The 22,476-nt window shown below is 38.7% G+C and overlaps 1 long non-coding RNA gene across 1 annotated transcript; it reads right to left on the reverse strand.

Annotated features, from left to right (window-relative positions):
* Positions 1-1,707: 1,707 nt before the first annotated feature.
* LOC139744459 (uncharacterized) lies at positions 1,708-12,855 on the reverse strand. Its single transcript, XR_011711830.1, has 3 exons — positions 12,733-12,855; positions 3,203-3,294; positions 1,708-1,780 (listed from the first exon to the last, which is right to left on the reverse strand). It is a non-coding gene; the product is annotated as an uncharacterized lncRNA (long non-coding RNA).
* Between the last annotated feature and the right edge of the window lie 9,621 nt (positions 12,856-22,476).

Genomic DNA, 22,476 nt, shown 5'->3' on the forward strand with positions numbered 1-22,476 from the left:
ATATGTATCATGCCAACATCACCTCAAAGTGTAACTGGAACTACACACAAACACAGTACTTCATGGTAGTTGAGTTTACAAATGGCAGTGTTGATATTGAGAAGAGGATTAAACCATGAGATTCTCTCTTATCTGAAAGGTATAAAGCCATATCATATATCTTACCTCTGTGCCCACAAAATACATGAGCAAAGATGTCAAACATCTCCTCCTGAAAAGAGATAACGAAGAAAAAAATAAAACATGAATACTCAGTATGCCATCTACAAAGGACATGCATATAACCTAAACATTTTCCAGTACACAAAGCAATATATATCCTGAAAGACAAAAGCAACATCAATTTATCTTACAATGTATATCTGCACCAAGTTACATGATTACAATGATTGTCTTTTTTATATTTGATGGAAATGTTTGACAAGAACTCCTCTGCGGATTGACTTTTGTGTTTTGATCTGAAATTGAAAGAAGATTGACATTCGTTCTTAGCACCTTTAATACAACACAGAAATAGTTTTATATGCATTTGCTTGAAATGTTGCATAAATTTTGAATTTAATGGAAAATCAGAGTGTGCTTTATATCACAGTACCCTCTTCTACCTCTCCTCCAAGGCAAAAGATCTTTTTCAATTCCCCCTTCCCATGGTCTCTTCTTGTTTGTTTTGTTTTGTTTATTTTGAGAACACCATACAATGTGACCTAACCACAATTTGGGGATTCCCTCCCACAGGATTGTGAAATACCATTCACTGTATTCAATGAATGAATCATTGAATGAACGAATGAATGAATAGTGCTGTAGTCATTTCCCAATGCTTGAGATATAGTTTCGCTTTGTCAATAGAACTCAATTCGTGCTGCTATGTGTGCTGTGCGATTTTTCTAGAAAATCAAACTAAACACAATATACTGATTTGATAAGGACAGACTTTGAAATTCTTAAACAATTATTTTCTTTTTTGATATGATGAATTAATTAGTTCCAAAGTGGACTACCCAACAAAAAATAAACACACTAACACACTGAAAAATAAGCAGAATGAGCAGGCTACAGTATAGAAGTATAATGATACTGCAATCTATACTCTGAATTAGAAATTAAAGTACATAAGCCTATGTCATAAAACAGATATAAATAATATCTATTTCCAAATATCACAGAAAGGCATCACAAACTCGTATGCCAGCCCAAGTGGGAAAAGATAACAGCTATTTGTAGAGAAGGTGGAATGTTTTAACAATTCCTGATCATATGTATTTGACAATCAATGCTTCCCGTGGCACATGACAAATTTACTCTTACATTGCTCAGCTGTTCATGCATTGATTTGTCATATGAAAGTTTCATTGCGACAACAAGAAATGCAGTGAACTGTTCAAATGATATGCAACCATGCCACTTGCATTCTAACATTAATCAATTCTTGGGTATTTCCTATGCTCTTTATCTTTCTGTACATGTGTGTGTCTGTTTGTTGCTACTGTTATTGTTTGTGATGTAACTCTGTACAATTTCCAGTGATGGTCATCTCACAAATAAAAACTCAATTCTAATGGGAGGATATTATCTATACGTTATGGGAATAAATCAGCCTTATATTACTCTGTCAAACACAGAATCTCTATATGGCATCAATGAATTTCCATTCTGGTGTACAAGCATTCTGTCACATGTTGCAGGAGCAGAGAAACACATTTCTTACCATGGTGAGGTTGATCTCAACATATTCCGGCTTGGTGAGTCTTTCGTAGGCCGAAGAGATCTCCTGAAATCTCTGTGATTCATTTGAAGAAAACAAATATGAAAATCAAACCTGAAATGGCACAAATACAGTGTTTATATGCAGAAGCCTATTTGAAGAATTCTGATCAACAAGGAGTATAAAATCTAAGGTACATGTACATGTGTAGCTCCACTACCACTACCTTAAAGGTCCTGTTTACCTTTGGGAGCAGTGATTTTAAAAATTTTCAAAATATTACATTTGATGCATATGTGTAGGTCTGTTGTATCACAAAACATCCTACCATATAAAATTTTTGCAATAAAGCCTAAAATGTAAGGAGGTATCAGAATATTTCTCAATAAACCATAACTGATGGTTTAGTCTGGAAATATTTTTATCATAACTATTGTTCACATTTTGTGTATTTAACAATACTTAACATCTATTATACGGATTCAAATTGTTACAGTGGTTGTTTCTATCCGTAACTCACAATTTAGAACTATTTTAGAGCACTAATGCTGGGTTTTTGTTTCATCTGCAAATGGTAAATTATGCCTTTAAGGCATTGCCATGTACTGTAATACCAGAAATTTTTGCGCGCATGAAACTTTTGCGAGGAGCCAAGACTCACAAAAGTAAAATGCACACGAAAGGTTTTGTCAACACAATGCACTGAATGCCAGTGGCAATGCACGAAAGTTTCATGCTTGGAAAAAAGCTGTCAGCTCCAATTTGCAAATGTTTCTGGTTTTACAGTAAAATATCGTTGTTGTTGGCATTTTTGTTTTTGTTTTTGTTTTTGTTTTTTACAGCCAGGTCTACGAGTGCCATCTTGAGTGAAGCATCTTGTTCAAGAGTGAATGTATCGACAGGATTTGGACTGAGGATCTACTGTTTACAGATCCACAGCCTCATCCACTTCAGTACAGTGATATTATTACCTTTAAACCTTCAAACAACAAATATTATTACAGTAATATTACTATGCAAAGCAATTACAGATTTAGATTTGGTATTGATCTGTGTTTGTTACATACTGTAAACTGAGGAATGTTTATGTGCATTTTAATTTTGCGAGAGCCAAGATTCGTGAAAATAAGAAATACATGAAAGTTCTTGCCTGCACTATATGCGTTGAATGCCAGTGACAATTTGCAAAAATTGCATGCCATGAAAAAGGCTGTTTGTTCAAATTCACGAAAATATCATGTCGCAAAAATATTGTGCTTTTACCACACTCCTTTTGAGAACAGATTCCAAACATGAATTTGAATATCATATATATTTCTTTTCCAAATGTAAGTGCAAATTTGAAGAATTGATTTCAGCAATAACTTAAGCAAGCAACTGCCTGAATATGACAAGCACTGGGATTTCCATCAATATGCATTGTGCTTACAGTGTACAATGTATGTGTGTGTGTGTGTGTATGTGTGTTACAAACACACATCTGCAGATGCTACTAACCTTTGTAGCTTCTGGAGAGTTTTTGTGTTTATCTGGATGCCATTTTAGGGCTTGTCGCTTATATGCTGCTCGAATTTCATCAGGGCTAGATCCTGCAAAAACAAGCAAAAAAAACAAACAAAAGCAAAACAAAAACAGTGGTAAAAGTAACAAATTAGCAACAGCATATCTCTCCTCTCCCATTCAAGTACAGTGTACTGAAGATTTTGCACATATCCACACTCTGAAAACATACATCCAACACTAGTGTGGGTGTAGCTGCCTCTTTGTGCCCCTGAACTCACTGTACAGTATTTTCAAATGCAAAGAACATGTGGAGAGACATTTGATAAACTACTTTTGCACAGTATGGATCATAATCTTCCAACAATGAGTGCCTGGTACCTGTCTGATCTAGTGGAGAGAATTACACAAAAACAAGGCAAGTGCCAAAATGTGTCTCGCCCATTTGCGTAGAAGAAATAAATGTTAATCCAATTCCCGGAAATTCATTGACCCGCCTATGACCTTTGACCTGGTGGTGACCTTCAACTCCCCAAGGGACATCTACCATCCAAGTTTGGTCACAAACGGACCAAAGGATCAAAAGTTATGACCCATAATAGAAACGCGCCATAAAAACTTAACATTGGGCTCTAAAAGTTCGTTGACCCATGCTTGTGACCATTGACCTTGTGGTGACCATCCACTCCCCAAGGGACATGTACCATCAAAGTTTAGTCAAAAATGGAGTTATGGATCAAAAGTTATGACCCATAATAGAAACGAGCCATAATAGAAACGAGCCATTGGGCTCTAAAAGTTCGTTGACCCATGCTTGTGACCTTTGACCTTGTGGTGATCATCCTCTCCCCAAGGGACATCTACCATCCAAGTTAAGTCACAAATGGACCTATGGACCAAAAGATAGGACCCATAATAGAAACGCGCCATAAAAACTGAACATTGGGCTCTAAGTTTGTTGACCCCTGCTTGTGACCTTTGACCTTGTGGTGATCATCAATTCCCCAAGGGACATCTACCATCCAAGTTTAGTCACAAACAAACGGCCTATGGATCAAAAGTTATGACCCATAATAGAAATGCGCCATAAAAACTTAACATTGGGCTCTAAAAGTTCGTTGAACCATGCTAGTGACCATTGACCTTGTGGTGACCATCCACTCCCCAAGGGACATCTACCATCCAAGTTTGGTCACAAATGGAGCTACGGATCAAAAGTTATGACCCATAATAGAAACGCGCCATAAAAACTTGACATTGGGCTCTAAAGTTCATTGACCCCTGCCTGTGAGCTTTGACCTTGACGTGACCTTCATATATGGTAAAATGTGAAACTTTGTATGACCCCTCTTCCCTCAAAGTTTGATTGCAATTGAAGCTCAGAGTAAAGAGTTATTGAAGTTTTTGTAGCGTTGCGGACAGACGATGGACGGACGGACGGACGGACGCCGCAGGCCATCCCTTAGTCTCCCCTCACCTCCTGTGGGCTCGACAAAAATCATAATTTGGTAGCCAGCCTAAAAAAAAAATAAGAAAGAAAGAAAGAAAGAAAAACGCAGGACAACTCCATGTGTTGATCCATGTTCAGCCATGCAGAATATTCATGCATTGTAATTAGGGCAGTACAGCACACAGTTTGTGCTGGATATCCTTTCAATGTCAGTATTAAAGTCACAAGTGTTAGCGCTTTATCACATATATTTTCTGTACGGATATATTTGCTGTCTTCCTCAATGACAAACTTCGTTAGTGTGCATGGGCAACTGTGTGTGAAACATCAAATTTTGTCAGTACCATGTTTAACATTTTCTTGCGAAGCCTCACAGACTGCTTATCCTACAAATTTATTGACTTGTGTCAGTTATCACCAAGTATCTAAAGTAATCAGAAACCCATTCCCACTTCCCCTTCTCCACCCCCCCCCCAAAAAAAAAAAGAAAAGAAAAGAAAAGTGCTGATCTGTCATTGAAATTGTTGTGCTGGGTCACACTATCAAGTAATCCATGGACATGCTGTGTCTGCTAGATATGGCTTCCTGGGATAAAAAGAGAATATCAGCCCATTTTTTCTCTCTTGCAGGCACACACTATCTTGTTAGCTTTGTACAAGGATATAACTAGAAATGTCGCTACGGCGACTGGTATGCCTCCGCCATAATGCATGATTCTCCTATTAGGTCTATAGTACGTCTTGACAATGTGTGATGACAGTTTTACATAATTGGCAAAACATTAAAATGACAGGTTTGTCTCAAATGTGTTGAATATTCACTTTCCTTGAGTGAGGCTTACTTGGATGAATGGCTATATTGTTTAAGAGTACAGGTATTTGGGGATTTGAGGATTTTTTACTTTTTAATTTTGTTCCTTTGATATGTTTATGCAATGAGTAATTTTTAACCTGGCCTTTGACCCTTGACCTTCGACCCTATGACCCTAAACTTTCCAAGAGAATCACTGTCAGGTAGAACATGCATCTAGATATGTACTAAGTTTCATGATGATACCTTGAGTCACGTTCAAGATATGGAGGAAGAAGAGGAACTTAGCACTTTAACTTGACCTTTGACCTTCGACCTTGTGGCAAGAAACTTCCAAGAGAATCTCTATTAGGTACGTAATACACGTATATATTCAGTTTCAAGGAAATCCTGCACGTATTGCATAAATATGAGGGAAATAGTGACATTTTGAGGAGTTGACCTTGATCCATGACCCCAAATTCCCTACATACTCACTGCCAGTCAGTACATGCATGTGCAGTAAGTCCCATGAAGATACCTTGAACCATTTGCAGATATGGAGAAAAAAGTGAAATTCTAACATTTTCACGTGACCTTTGACCTTTGACCTCATGACCCGAAACTCTCTCTGGATAATCTTTATTAATAGTATTACACATATACACTAAGTTTCAAAAAATACCTTCAGGCATTGCATAGATATGGGGGAAATAGTGAAATTTTGAGCATTTGACCTTGACCTTTTGACCTTTGACCTTGAGCATGTGCACCCAAAAATTGATAGGCTCAACTTCGCCCACTCATACATATGCATGCCAAGTTTCATTGGGACACCTGAAACGGTTTTTTAGTTACTCTGTCCACAAAATTGATTACAGACGGAAGGACGGACGGACGGACAACCCGAAAACAATAATGCCTCCGGCGACACTTCGTGGCGGTGGCATAAAAAACGCATTATATTCTATGTCATTCTGATTACTCGTAGTGTTTCTGCATTTGACATTAAATATCCGATCTTTGCTTGATGTTATGATCTTCGGCACGAAAATGAAGGGAATTTTCTTTCCTTTTCACAAACCCCACATGTGACCACATTTGAGAGTCTGTTTATGCAGTTTAAAAACACCACCTTACATGTACTAGACACATCATACATGCTTCAGGAAATATTCAGAGAACAGGGTTAGTTCTACAATAATGGGTCTACTTAGAAATGCATGACAAGAATAAAACATTTAATGCTTGAAGAGGTGCAATGCAACATGCCAACATTTAAAACTCTTTTAACTATTCTGCCAAAAGCTTCCACTTTTTTTTTCTACTCATCATTATTTCACACGCAATCTCCAGTTTACATTCTCCTGTTTTCTTTTTTATTTCTTTTCAAATACAAAAAAAAAGTTTACAGTTAATTGCAAAGATAATGTACAGCATTTCCCAGAGTAATAACTACACTTGTTTGGTTTGTTTTTGTTTTTGTTTTTGTTTTTGCCACAAGGAAGATCTTAAAAATCTAGAGCAGCTGTGGTTTATATGTAGGAACATCCTGGTTTGTGTAGTCTATCTTAATAACAACAGTCTGATTTTTTTTTTTTTTTTTTTACTCGAATCTTTCAATTTGTGGCAAAATCTGCATTAGAAATTTCCATATGATTTAAGTTACTTTTTGCTGTAAAGTGGGCATGTTGTTGTGCATTTTACATTAAAATAGCTCCAAAATATTGTGGATGAAATAGGATTCCCTGCAGTGGAACTAGAAACTGAAACCGTATGCGATTGTGGAGTGCCTTATTATAAACTTACAGCACATACTGGCACATGGAAAGTCTGCACTGTGGATATGACCTGTTCTTTAACAGCAAACATGGCCATAAAGATATTTTGCACACTCGCACAGCCTGACAATCGATCCCATCACGTAGCATCTACTGTACATCTACAGGCAAAGACTTCCATACAAATATCTTCTATCCGGCAGGGGCAACATGTGTATATTTGATGTCTATAATTCCTACAAATGATCAAAGAAATACAAAATGGTACTTAATATGTCTCCTAGTGCGTCCCACACATTTACATAGTTCGGGTTTCGGAAACACATCTCGCAGCATTTCGGGAATGTTTTGTCCACGCTTGCATGCTCCGATTGTCGTTGCTATGTACAATAGATACGCTCGCTCTGTGATCTGTAGTGTACTAGTAACTGTGCCCTTTGGTTGGCTTTCTATCCGAGCTTTTCTACCGCAATGTTCGACAATGGAAGTGAAACAACAAGGCAATCGCCAAATTGTGTCTCGCCCATTCGCGTACAAGAAATTTATATTTTTTATAACTCCCAGAAGTTAATTGAACTGCTTATGACCTTTGACCTTGTGGTGACCTTCAACACCCTAAGGGACATTTACCATCCAAGTTTGGTCACAAACGGACAAAGGGATCAAAAGTAATGAGCCATAATCGAAATGCGCCATAAAAACTTAACATTGGGCCCTTAAAATTTGTTGACCCCTTTCTGTGACCTTTGACCTTGTGATGACCTTTAAATCCCCAAGGGACATCTACCGTCCAAGTTTGGTCACAAATGGACATAGGGATCAAAAGTTATGAGCCACAATCAAAACGCGCCCTAAAAACATAACATTGGGCCCTAAAAGTTTGTTGACCCCTGTCTGTAACCTTTGACCTTGTGACGACCTTCACCTCCCCAAGGGACATCTTCCATCCAAGTTTGGTCACAAACGGACAAAGGGATCAAAAGTTATGAGCCATAAACGAAATGCGCCCTAAAAACTTAACATTGGGCCCTGAAAGTTCGTTGACCGCCGTCTGTAACCTTTGACCTTGTGGTTACCTTCAACATCCCAAGAGACATCTACCATCACCAAAGTTTGATTGCCATTGTAGCAACATATGCAGAGTTACGTGTGATAAGAGAGTCTTGCAAGTAAACTTTAACGTATGACCTCAAATGACCTTTGACCTTATCATGTGACCTCTTACGGCACCATAACATGAAGGTACTCCCAGTGCATCCATCACCCAAGTTTGATTGCCATTGTAGCAACATGTGTCGAGTTACGTGTGATAAGAGAGTCTTGCAAGTAAACTTTAACGTATGACCTCAAATGACCTTTGACCTTATCCTGTGACTTCCAACGGCACCATAACATGAAGGTGCCCCCAGTGCATCTATGACCCAAGTTAGGTTGTAATCCAAGCAACTTATGTGAAGTTATTTGTCAAAAGAGAGTCTTGCAGGTAAACTTTAACATAGAAAAGAAAGTCTTGCACATACTCTTTAATATAAGACCTCAAATGACCTTTGACATCATCACATGACCTCCGACAACACCATAACATGAAGATACCCCTAGTGCTTCTCTCACCCAATTGTGGCTGCCATTGCTGTAACAGTTGCCAAGTTATGCATCATAAGAGAGTCTTGCAGGTAAACTTTAACATTTGTGACGGACGACGGACGGACGACGGACGGACGCCATTTGGATCCCTTAGTCTCGCCTTCACCTCCGGTGGGCGAGACAAAAAGTAAACAGCAACACTAGCCAGCACTAACTTCCGACATGAAAACAAATACGATGGGGAACATGGTTTGAACGCATCAGAGTCGCATATCGCCACACAAATCATGAAACATGCAATTGGAAACTCACTTGTCAATTGCAGCAAAATGACATAATCATGTAAAAAGAAAGCTTACAACATTCTAGAAAGTATGTGCTTGTATTAAATATGACAGCAGGTTGACACAAAAGACAGCAGAGGAGAGGAAAGGAGCAGTCACAAATGACAAATATTCAAATACTAAACGTAAAAATTGAAACGAACTATTAAGTAGTGGTGTTTGTTTGTTTTATTGATACAATAAAGCACCCCGTTATATCAACCAGAATATGATGCACAGGTCTGAGTGTGTCATTCGGAATTATTATCTAATGCCTCGGTCACACCTTTGTGCATAGTGCTGCGCTTCGTGGGGTAGATCAATACGCTATGGTACCCAGCAATACACAACAGTTTCAAAAAACACATTTTCAATATTGTATTTCATTACCGAAAAAACATCTTGTTACACATACAGGTGAGTAATTCTCTAACATTGCCAGGTTATCAGTATTATTTGAAACGTGATCTGTAGTCCCACATGTACAAATTGTCTTTATGATATGCTTTTTTTTCTGCCAACTGATATAGCGAGACATTGGCTATAACAAGGAAAGCAGCTAAGTCCGACCTCCTCATTGTTTCGAAATTCCCCTGTATTACCGACACTGGGCAAATTAACTGAATGAATTTCCATTTGGCTTGCCATAGATGAAAACCAGATGCTTCAGTTTAGTATAAATGACACATAGGTCTGAGTGCATCAGTAAGAATTGTGTGCGTAAGGTAACTATGAAATGCTTAACCCATGAGGCAAAGCTGAGTGGGTTTGGGCTAAATTCCAGTTACTGCATACACACCACTCCCCTGATGCACACACACACACACACACACACACACACACACACACACACAAAACCAACAAAAACATGTGCATCATCTGTTATATAGAATGGGAGACATTTTTTTTTTCCAGCAATCTATTTTTTATCGGATCCCCACATAAAAGCTGTCATCAAGGAAGCAAATAGCATCAGTGCATTCTTGCTATGAAACATCAGGCCTTGTCCTCGAAAGACAACAATGTGCTACTTGGCATTAGTTCATCCCATCTTGGAATATGCCAGCACAGTTTGGAATCCCCATACCCAGGAAAATATCCAGAGGCTGGAAATGGTTCAACGTCGATATGCCTGCTTCGTCATAGGGGACTATCGCAGGACAAGTAGCGTGACAACAATGTTGCACCAACTCCAGTGGCCATCTCTTCGAGAAAGCCGAGCTCAGCTCAAGACGATGGTGATGTATCGCATCCTCAACAAACTCACAGACATCCCTCATACCAATCTACTGCCGGTAACAACATCAAACTGTGGACACTCTCAACAGCTTCAAGTACCCTTTGCAAGAACCCTACTCTACCAGAAATCATTCCTCCCCGACTCCTTAAGGCTTTGGAACTCTCTGCCAGAAGCCCTCATCAAATGTACCTCTGCTGACAGTTTCACGCAAGAGGTACAGAAACTCTAGCTCCGATAGAAGGGGAATGCTGTTTTTTGGCTGCACTTCGTTATCATGTAGTTATGTTGGTATATGGCACTGTACAGTTCTACATACACCACATCAGACCCGTCAAACAGTGCGAAAATACACCAGATGGTGGACTGCACTTACTCAGACGAAGAAGGATGAGAAGTGAAGAGGAGGCCTCATGAGCACTGCAGGGAGGGAGTCTCCAAGTACCCCAGAGGTGCTCATGAGGGGGAGAGTGCCTTGTGAGACGGAGCCCCCCCCTCATGAGTGGATTTCCCAGACTGATTTATTAGCAGTGCTAGCACGGCATTATCGCGAAATAGGTACCCACTCCATTCACCGCCATTCGTCATAGCCGGGGACTTCTTTCAACCTCCATAGACTTTGCACATAGTGGAGACACACAAGCAGAACGAGAGGGGACCGATATCACGATTTGGCCGCTAGCGCTACAGTGTGACTGCAACCAGCCCAAACACGAACTCCTTCTAAGTACAACACCCCAAGGCCGGGCCAGGGTTACGCTAGCGCCAGCGCAGTATTCCCTATCAGTATCACTATCACTCAGGACTGTGTTCTCTTCGTCTTCAAGATCTAACGTTAGATCCTACATGGCCAGTTTGGATTGTTTTGTTTTAGTTTTGTTTCTTGTTTGTTTTTCTGCACAGCTCACGTGCATGGGAGACGCTGTTAATACGCTGTGTGAATACAGCGTCTGACAGACGAGGCATGCACCTTCCAAGTGGGGAACCACAACACAACGACAAAACTTATGAAAATTTATATGTTTCTTACAGAAAATGTATATGTTTAATACTCGCGTTAAGTGCATGCTTGTATTACAGAAGGTTCATAAGTCCATAGAGAGCCCTCGCGATAAGTCCGTGGAACAAAAAAATGACACTTTCTGGCGCAATCCCTGACCGTCGGGGTTCATCTTGCAGAATTCAAATTGGCCCCTTGACCTCTGCAAATTATGCGCATGCGTGACCGGAAGTGCTCCAAAGTGTGCGCTTGAGAACGTATTACAGAACCTCTATCATATGGAGTACACATGTACTGCCCAGCGTCGTCTGCTGCGGAGAGATCTTTTGCGTGCGTGCGCTGCTTGAGTGAGCAGCATGGTCGACAGTGCGACCTTTTGAAAGGGCATTCAGATCATGTGACCTCCCGATATTCAAAATGGCCTGGCGTGAATGACGATGTACCGTTCACACATGCTGCATATAATCATCATTTTTGGTAAGTTGTAAAATGTGAATTTCAATATTGATAGCATAGATATGAAGTCTCATTATTGAAGATTCGCATGAGATGAGTTTGAGGTGACAAACAATGATCTAAAGTATCAAAATTCAAAGCGATCGCATGTGATCGCTGAACTCTCTTTGTCAGAAGTTCGTGTTGTGGGTCACATTGGTACAGCCCTGTCGCTACTTACACTACAGCGACTGGGCTGTGTATAGTTACTATAGAAACTAGTTATAGATCTATATGCAAGTGATGTAGACTAGTCTAAGTTTATACAACTACAAGTAGGGCAGGGTATAATTTTCCTGGTATTGCATCGCAATTTGCTATGCATTTTTACACCACTGCTACACAAACTAACTTTTGAGTTTTGTGTAAGGTGTTAGCAGTTTTCTTACATGGTATGTTAGAACTTAGTCTGTACCTGGTACAGCCACTAGACCTAGTTTTTTTTTAGAGTAGAGGCACTACAGTAATTTACAGCCTACCTGAGTACAGGATATCAATTATCATTGAAGCTATTTTTCATCAGCTGAAATTGCTAATCAAATTTGAGTTTGAAAATTATTCCCTGTAGGGCCTACACTGTACCACACATTTATCATTTCCCTTCATGAAGAAATCGGGTTATACCGCGTTTGTCATCAAAAGTGCAGTGGATTACTGCGCATGTGGCCTGTCTGTTTCTGTAGCTCTCCCCATATAACGTGCTAGGAATCCTATGACATGTGTGACCACTCCATGCACAGCGCATGGATGGCGCATATAGCAGTCGAGTTGTGCCGACTCAGCTCAGTGGAGTGGCATCATCATAGCCCCCCGGCGAAAGTATAATTTCGATTATAGTGTAATTACTTCGTTCAGCATAGTTTCTCACCATCACTAATTTCAAGAATTCGGTATGCTTCCCTCCTGGAAATATCCATCGTTGGCAGCACTCAGAATACCGACGTTTATATCGTTTTTCCCTGTGTTACTTGCCCTGCTCGCCGGCCACCCTGCTGCACGTCATGTCATGCGCCTGTAAAAAAAAAACACCAAAATATAAGTGTATCACACACATGTGTACGTACGTACACACGGCATAGAGATGTATGGTGTTCTTAGTATATATCTCTATGACACACGGTACGCGCGGTTCGCGTATGCGGATATCCGGATGCGATCGCAAAATGGGATACGGTAGGTTGCGGTGTTGGAGTTCTGTGTGTTGGCCCCATACTTTTGATGCAGCAGCGCAAGCATAATGTGCATTGTCGAAAGAGAATATTGGCGTTGCTTATGCCATGGTTTGCACGGTTTGTATAAGTTGTTTTTTTTTGAATGACGGATTAGCTTCAAAGCTGTTTGTTTTAAATCATCAAAATACTCGGTTTATGTTTCTATCATTTTTTTCTAATTTCATGGCTCAGCATGATACGCTGAGAAGGCTTCTCAGCAGGGCCTATTGTAATAATGTCAGTGGCCTATATATACTGTAAAACGAGAAATTTTCGCGTGCACTTTAATTTCGCGAGCGCCAAGATTCGCGAAATTAAAATGCACGCGAAAGTCCTTGTTTACACTATATGCATTGAAAGCCAGTGGCACTTCGCGAAAATTTTTTGCCACGAAAAAGGCTGTCGGTTCCAATTCGCGAAAAATTCATGCCGCGAATATATCATGTTTTACAGAACATTTCCGATCAGAATGAACCGAAACGGTCCTGAAAAATGTTCGAGTATAGATCGTTCTTGTCCGACGGCCAAATGAGAGTTGCAAACATTTCTGTTGATTCAGTGTGAATACCATTTTATGTGACAAACAAGCAAACAACTGTGACTTCATGGAATGTACTGACCGTGCAATAACAATTAGGTTAAAAGGGGAGGGGGTTAAGAAAACTTATTTAAAACCGATCTCTCTTTTACTATTATTTGTATATTGGCACTTGTTTGCCAACAGCCTTTCAGCTACAGACATTGGAAAGAAGAATTTTCAAAGTTTCTAATCTGAATTTGCCCGTATGGGCATGCTTTCTGATGTTCTCTGGTTTCTGTCGAGAGCAATATCAGAACTTGTTTTTTTTTTTTTTTGTAATTTTGTTTTTATTACTTCAAAGGAAATCACAATATTTACAAATGATTCTCAAAATTATCAAGATCATGAAACATAGAAATAATTAACAATAACAATTAAGTCACTTACGCAGATACAGTGGCAGATATTTGAAATGTACAACAAATATCAATTATATGCGAAACTCCGAGACGGAATAAACTCATCCAAAGATCACTAACATCACCAATTTTCCATTATCGCATACATATAACTAACCTCTTAAACATAACAGAGCCCAACCACTACAGAAGTCCAGGACAAACAGAACTGGGTAGCGGAGCGATCCACGACACAAAACATAACCTCTCCCGTCCCCATCCACACACACTCATTCACACATCAACACCCAAGTAAGGCTCCTCACCCCCCCCCCCCCCCCCAACACACACACACACACACACACAAACAAACAAACAACAAAAATTGCTCCGGCACCCAATCCGGCCAATCCCAGGTAGTCTGCAATGGATTCTTAATACAATCAACCTTTACACAACTATAATGTCGCTACAGCGACTGGTTATACCCCCGCCAAACAACATTTGATAAGCTTTGGTCAAAAAACTGAGGAAGTAGTTAAATCCGCAAGATCTTTCCTTGATCTTCTGCCATTAATATGCCGTTACCATGGCAACGTATTTTCGGGTACTGTCGAAAAATGCGTCTTGCACATCTACAACCAAAGGCACACATCTGTACCAAGTTTCATGGAAATTGGGCAAAAACTGAAGAAGTAGTTTGCAACACAAAATTTTCCATCATTTTGGCTCATGATATGTGAGCTGTTACCATGGCAACATACTTTTTGTCACTGTCAAGAAATGTGTCATGCTGACCTATATCCCAAGACAAACATTCAATATGAATTCCATGAGAATTGGAAGAACACTGCATGATGAAGCAGTTTTGCCATGAAGCATTTTGCCATATGATTTTACCAATAACATGCCGTTACCATGGCAACGCACTTTTTGCCACTGCGGAAAATATGTGTCTTGCACATTAACATATTCAGATGAACATCTGTACCTAATTTCATAAAAATTGATCAAAAACTGTGGGAGGAGTTCGCGACGCAAGATTTGTACCCATTTTTGCCCATAATATGCCGTTACCATGGCAACGTACTTTTGGGTACTGTCAAAAAATACGTCTAGCACATCTACAACCCAAGGCACGCATCTGTGCCAAGTTTTATGGGAATCGGTTGAAAACTGAGGAAGTAGTTCGCGACGCAAGATTTGTACCCATTTTTGCCCATAATATGCCGTTACCATGGCAACGTACTTTTGGGTACTGTCAAAAAATACGTCTTGCACATCTACAACCCAAGGCACACATCTGTGCCAAGTTTTATGGGAATCGGTTGAAAACTGAGGAAGTAGTTCGCGACGCAAGATTTGCAACGGACCGACCGCCCGACCGACCGCCCGACCGCCCGACCGCCCGACCGACCTTCCGCTGATTCCTATATACCCCCTTCAAACTTCGTTTGGCGGGGGTATAAATATAACACCATCCAAAAGAGGAAAAAAAGGCTGTACAATTTTATGTATACGCAGTTTCATTAAGGCTGGCATAATGCCATGAGCACCGTCTCGGAAATCGCCAAGTGGATTATCTGATGGCTGTCAGTGATGTAACATTTTATAATGCATTTTTGAAACACTACGCAAGTAATACATGTGGAATCCTACTAAAATAAGATAACAGGGTACAATAAACATTACATGTATTACCTAAAGGCGCGAGGGTATCAAATCTCAAAACGCCATTTCTTAAAATGGGCTGTTAGTTTGTTTTTCTTTTTTGCTAAAACATATTCAATTTCTTTCTGCTTTTTAACAAAAGATTTGAATTTTACAATATTAGGGGGACTATTACTAAACTTACTAACATAAATATGATATTTCATCAACAAAAATAAATATGACACGAATTTGTCACCACAAATGCCAAAGAACATTTCAAACTTGGTTATACGAGGGCAATTCCTGGAGATTATGATCAGGAGCTCCTGCCAAATTTGAGCAACTTGATCATAATCACAAAATAAATGGACCATTGTTTCATCCTTTTCATTACATAAAGTGCACTTCGGAGAATCTTTCCTTTTAATCTTAAAAAGAAAATCATTCAGACCTATAGAGCCTTATGAAGATTAACACTTTGAAATAAAATGACCTCAATTTAGTGTCAATGGTACAAAAAATGACCTCAATTTAGTGTCAATGGTACAAAAAATGTTTGTATTATGGACCTTTTCCCAATCAATGTTTAATGGTATAGGTAAAATGTCATTCCAATATACGCATACCTCTTCTCTGGAACATGAGAACCAATTAGTAACAAAATATATGAATCCTTAGGAATCTTTTTGGAGTTCAATAGTTTATAGACTACAGTTTCATGAACTCCCACAATATCAACATTAAAGTTTTCCATTAACTCATCTGGGATACTCTTTGATTAGAAAATTATATCTTTTCCTATCTGCAGAAGAAATCCCAAAATCTAATACTAACTCTTCAAAAACTTTATGACCTGGAAAGGGAGGGTTAAATAAATCTGAGATCGTGCATACATTCTTATCAAACCAAGATGCATAAAATAAAAAAGGTTTACTTTTAGAACGAATTAACCTATTATACCAAAGCATTTGACATGCACTCAATTCGGAGAATTTATGATCATAAAAACTCCTTAGTAGCCTCTTCTCTATAAACATACCAAGTTCGTAATGACTCAGCTAATTGTATATTATAAATGATCTTAAGACACTTTCCGGAGCAAAGGATTTCCACAATAAAAGGACATCTTGATTGAATTTCTCTAAAAAGGTTAATTCAATACACTTCCAGGGAGCATCAAAATTTTCATCGAAGTTTCTTTACCCACATCAAGTACTTGTTTGTTTGTCTTTTGTGACCTCATATTTGTGTGTATATCAATTTAAAACAAAAAGAAACGTGATTCTTTCTATCGGGGTATTTTTTGAGGCACTATTATGAATAATGAGAAAATGTTTCTATAATTGAATCTCAGTTGAGGAGGCGGGCCCTGGTGCAGTTTTATGCCGGTTTACCTGTTCCACAAGTCGTGGGGGCGGTTGTATAGTTTCCATATATATATTCAGAACACATTTATATATTTCCTTTATAAAGTTTTGTGTTTGTTTGAGAGAAGATGATGTCTCTTCCCATCTTCTTTTTCAATGTATCTTGTTATTTTCTTTTATCTATGACTTTACTGATTTAAAAAAGAATAATAAACAAAATAACAATTTACATGTAGGCCCTATGATAAAAAAACAACTGATGGAGGACTTATCTCTCTCTATCTCAAAAAAGTAAAAATGTTCTTTTTCACTAATTTTTGAGTGACCTCAGGGATCACTAAAAATCTTCGAGTGATCCCTGAAGTTAATGAAAATGAACATTTTCACTCAAAATTCACTCCAATTTCACTCTAAACTCACTCTTTTCTGGTATTCACCCTTCAAGAGTGAACATTTCCATTCGGGTAGTTCTTGTTTTTTTAAAGAGAGAGAGAGAGAGAGAGAGAGTACAAGAAAAAAAAGGACAGAAAAGGGCAGACTAAAACATAAGCATGCACCATAGAATTAAAAGGCTCTTTATATGAGTGAGGCACTGAGATTCAAGTGGACAGTATTCGGGGCTTCCATGCAATAATTGCAAGGAGGAATAACTAAGATAACTCTTTGAAATGCTGTTTATCTATATCAATTCCATTATGCACAATAAGTTGTTTTTCATCCGGATCTTCTTTTCTGCATGCACTTATCACTATTTCGCTTTCATCTGTAGGGCCTACCCAGGGCACCCTGGCCTACCACAACATCCTATATCAATGGCGGATCTCCGGGGGTGGGGGTGGTAAGGGGGTTTAACACCCCTCCCCCCTTGTGCTGCTTTTTTATTTTGTGGAAATAATTTGTTTTATTTATTTACTTGTTTTTGTTTTGTTTTGCTTTTTATTTTTCAGCGGATTTGGGAGAAAAGTGGCAGCAAGAAAAAAAATGTGAAGACTTTTGTCCCTTTTTTTAATGACCCATCATTATTGGGTCAACCCCCCCACCCGTAGCAAAAACAAAACAAACAAACAAACAAACAAACCTCGAACCTTCCTTGCTTAGTAATAGTATCATATAGGGCTATCCATTCCAGGTGCAGAGCTTTCACTGCATGGCTTTTACTCAGACCAGGGAGGTGAGAACACCTTCCTGCTTAGACTATAAAGTACCAACAGTAGGTTCATGTGTTTCATATCAACACAGGTAATTCTTCTCAACTTGCTCTGCACTCATATGATAGTTTGTCTATAATGACAAGTGAGTTGCAAAAACCATATTGATGTGAATAAAGAAGGAAACTGGTCAAGCCATATCAATGGTGAGAAACAATTGTTTGTAAAATGGTAACAAACCTGCTCCTGTATCTCCCTTGACCATCTATTTCCTGTATAAATATAGTCGTGCCACTTATAGCTAAATTACAAAACGAGTATCGTCAGAAGGGAATGGTGCCACACAATCAGTGGAGATGAAAACCTGTACCCATCCTTTTCTTATAATAGCAATGTATAATGTCATGTAATCTTTCATCACATGCTGAATAATACAATGTACCCCTATAAACATGATAAAGGAAAACTGACCCAGGATTCAAGAGGACGCTGTCATGATGACATTAATTTGCTCCTGCGACGTTGCTCCCATGAAATATCCGCACGCTAAGCCAAACATAAATTCTACCCACACACACAACCCTATAATAATGTTAATCCTCATATCAAACAAAACCTAATAATTTTGCCACTTTTTTCTTTTTATTGTTGTGATGTATCTTTGTTGTTTTTGTTGCTTAATGTATATTTCTTCATCTGTGTTTGTATCTTGTAACTGCATTTCTCTGTTCGATGAAAATAATTGCGTCTATTTTATTGTTTATAAGGGAATCGGCCTCGATATAGGCTTCATAATAATGGCCTTTGCTGGTCCCTCACGTGCTATATGCAATGTATACATTTCTCTTCTTTTTATATTGTGAACGTGATGAACGTCATGTTTTCTTTTTGCATGTGAAGTTGAAAAAAAAAATATATATATGTATATACAGCTTGTACAATAATGCTCTGCCTACAATATACGAATACTTTTTTTATTTTTTTGCTCGAGAGTTTCCGGTGAAATCTAGAGGTGACCTTCAAATAAGTATGATATTCACAGAGGGGAGCAGCCCCGAACTGTTGATTGTACACAATGTCATAATAGTCCAGTCAATCTAGCGATTTTTAGGGGGTAACCCACCACTAATTGCAACAGTAGGAATTTCACTGCAGTGCAAGTCGTTGAGGCCTCCTGAACACCATACTAAAAGTCCCAAAAAATCCAGCGGGGCAAAATAGTAAAATTTGCATAATATGCAAATTAGCACCTGAAATGAGAGGAAATTGACAGATCTCAGCTTCCCGTCGTCCAATTTTAAAGAATTAAATGTATAAACTTATATTTCGTAAGTCAAAGAACACGATAGATGCCTTTTCGAATCGGTCGTACAAAAATAATTTGCATAAAATGCAAATTAGCGGTAACTGTAAGAGCACATTCATAACAACAGTACTCACGTTGGCATAATGAACGTTTTGCATATGGGGACGCGGGGTTGAGGGGGTAACTTTGGGCGCCTCCCAAGGGGCCGCTTTAAATGTGCACCACTTTTTACTATAAAAGTATTGTAAAGCAATGTCTCCTGTATTGATTACATTGCATTTCTTGAAAACAAAAATACCCTTGCTATAAGGCACGATCGCATTTTGACAGTATGTACGTTTGGAACATATATATTCGCGTTATATGATATTATATGTTTTCTATATTGCCAAGGGCATTTCGGGGGGCACACTCCACAGGGTCGCCCTTCAATAAGCACCCTCTTTATTGCGTAGATCTTGTAAAGCAAATCTTCTTCTATCATTTTCATGACTTTTCATTTATATAAGAGTGTATTTGCTGTATTGCTGGACCTACTTTTAAAACCATTCATGCTATAAGAACTGCATTTGCGTTGCTAATATCCGTATTTTGTCATAAAGGGCGTGAGCGTAGGTGTAAATTTAGACGCCTCCCCAGGGATTACCTTTGCATGTCCACCTTTTTGACAATGTAGTTATTGTAGAGCAATGTTTCCTCTATCAATCAGTTGCATTTTTTGGGAAACAAAAATGCCTTTGCTATACGGCACGATGGAATTTCGAAAACATGTACGTTTGGAACATATGTATATTCGCATTATGATCGTATTATGTTTTTTTATATTGCCGTGAGGGTGGAGTATTTTTGGCACATCCCACAGGGTTGCCGTTTGATGCGGACCCTCTTCAGTGTATAGATCTATCATTTTCATGACTTGTCATTGATAAATAGTGTATTTGCTGTATTGCCGGGACTACTTTTAAAACCATCCACAGGGTTGCCGTTTGATGCGGACCCTCTTCAGTGTATAGATCTATCATTTTCATGACTTGTCATTGATAAATAGTGTATTTGCTGTATTGCCGGGACTACTTTTAAAACCATCCACGCTAGAACAACGGTGTTTGCGTTGCTAATATCTGTGTTTTGTAATAAGGGGCGTGAGCGTAGATGTGAATTTGGACACTTCCCAAGGGATTACTTTTGAATGTTCACCCTTTTGACAATATAGTTATTGTAGAGCAATGTCTCCTCTATTAATTAGCTGCATTTCTTGGAAACAAAAGTGCCTTTGCTATCCAGCACGATGGAATTTTGAAAACATGTACGTTTGGAACATATATATATTCGCGTTGTATGATATTATATGTTTTCTACGTTGCCGTGAGGCCGGGTTGAATATTTTTGGCACATCCCACAGGGTTGCCATTTAATGTGCATCCTCTTCACTGTATATATCATTTCCATGACTTTTCATTGATAAATAGTGTATTTGCTGTATTGCCGGGACTACTTTTAAAACCATCCACGCTAGAACAACGGTGTTTGCGTTGCTAATATCTGTGTTTTGTCTTAAGGGGGCGTGAGCGTAGGTGTAACTTTGGACCATTCCCAAGGGATTGTCCTTTAATGTTCACCCTTTTGACAATATGGATATTGTTAAGGGATGTCTCCTCTATTAACTACAATGTATTTTTGAAAACAAAAGTGCCCTTGCTGCATGGCATGATCGAAGTTTGAACACATGTACGTTTGGAACATATAGTATATTCGCGTTAATGATATTCAATGTTTTCTATATTGCCACGAGGGTGGGGTACTTTGGGGCACATCCCACAGGATTGGCATTTAATGTGCATCCTCTCACTGAATAGATATTGTGAAGCAGTGCTTCTTCTATCATTTCCACGACATTCATTGATATAAAAGAGTATAGCTGTATTGCCGGAACTACTTCTAAGACCATGCACCAAAGAACGTCAGTATTTGCGTTCATAGTATCCGTGTGTTGTAATTATGGGGCTTGAGCGGAGGTGTAATTTTGGACACTTCCCAAGGGATTGCTTTTAAATGTTCACCCTTTTGACAATAAAGTTAATGTAGAGCAATTTTTCTTCTTTTAATTATATTGCATTTCTTGAAAACAATAGGGCACTTGCTGCACAACCGTTGGAAAATTGGAACATATTCGTGCTAAATGATAGTGCATGTTTCCTATATTGCCCTAGGGGTTGGATGATTTGAACACATCCCACTCGGTGGCCTTTGAGTGTGCACCCCTTAGACTATATGAATATTGTAAAGCAGTGTCTCTACCATTTAAAAATCATGAAAAGTAAAGTGTTTTTATTTACAACCCGGCAGAACGACTTTCTACGTGCATGTACAACTGAATTTGCTTTGGCATATAATGCATGTTTTGTTAACCCGTTTTGGGACCACGAAGGTCAGTGTAGGGGTGATTAATTTTGGGCACTTCCCAAGGGCTTGCGTTTGAATGTCCAACTTTTTGACAATATAGATATTGTAAAGCAACGTCTCCTGTATTACCTGAATTGTATTTTACGAAAATAAAAGAGTATGTGCTAGACAGACGGAAGAACTTTTCTGAGGCATGTACCCATGGAACATTTTTTCGCTGTTGTATTATACTGCATGTTTTTCATTGCCTTTAGGATGCGTTGGGTTACTTTGAGCACCTCCCACAAGGTGGTCTCTGCAAGTGAACCCTTTGGAATGTATGGATATTGTAGATCAATGTTGTTATTTCATATTTACTCCGGCAACCTTTATAGAAATAAAAGTGTCTTGATATGGCAGGAATTCAATTCAGTTCTTATTTCATTTTTCGACAAGAACATAATATAGACATTACTTTTTTTGTAATAGAAAATTAAATTGAATGAGGTGCGTAAAACTATGTAGGATGAAAAGAATGTTCAATGATTGTAGCACCTTACGATAATTTTACATAGTCATAAAACTCAAGTGATAGTCAAATAACTCAGGGAACGACCTTTTTTGAGA

The sequence above is a fragment of the Diadema antillarum genome, unplaced genomic scaffold, assembly GCF_040938485.1.
Source record: "Diadema antillarum isolate AM-2024a unplaced genomic scaffold, OU_Dant_1.0 seq00001176_RagTag, whole genome shotgun sequence".
NCBI lineage: Eukaryota > Metazoa > Echinodermata > Echinoidea > Diadematoida > Diadematidae > Diadema > Diadema antillarum.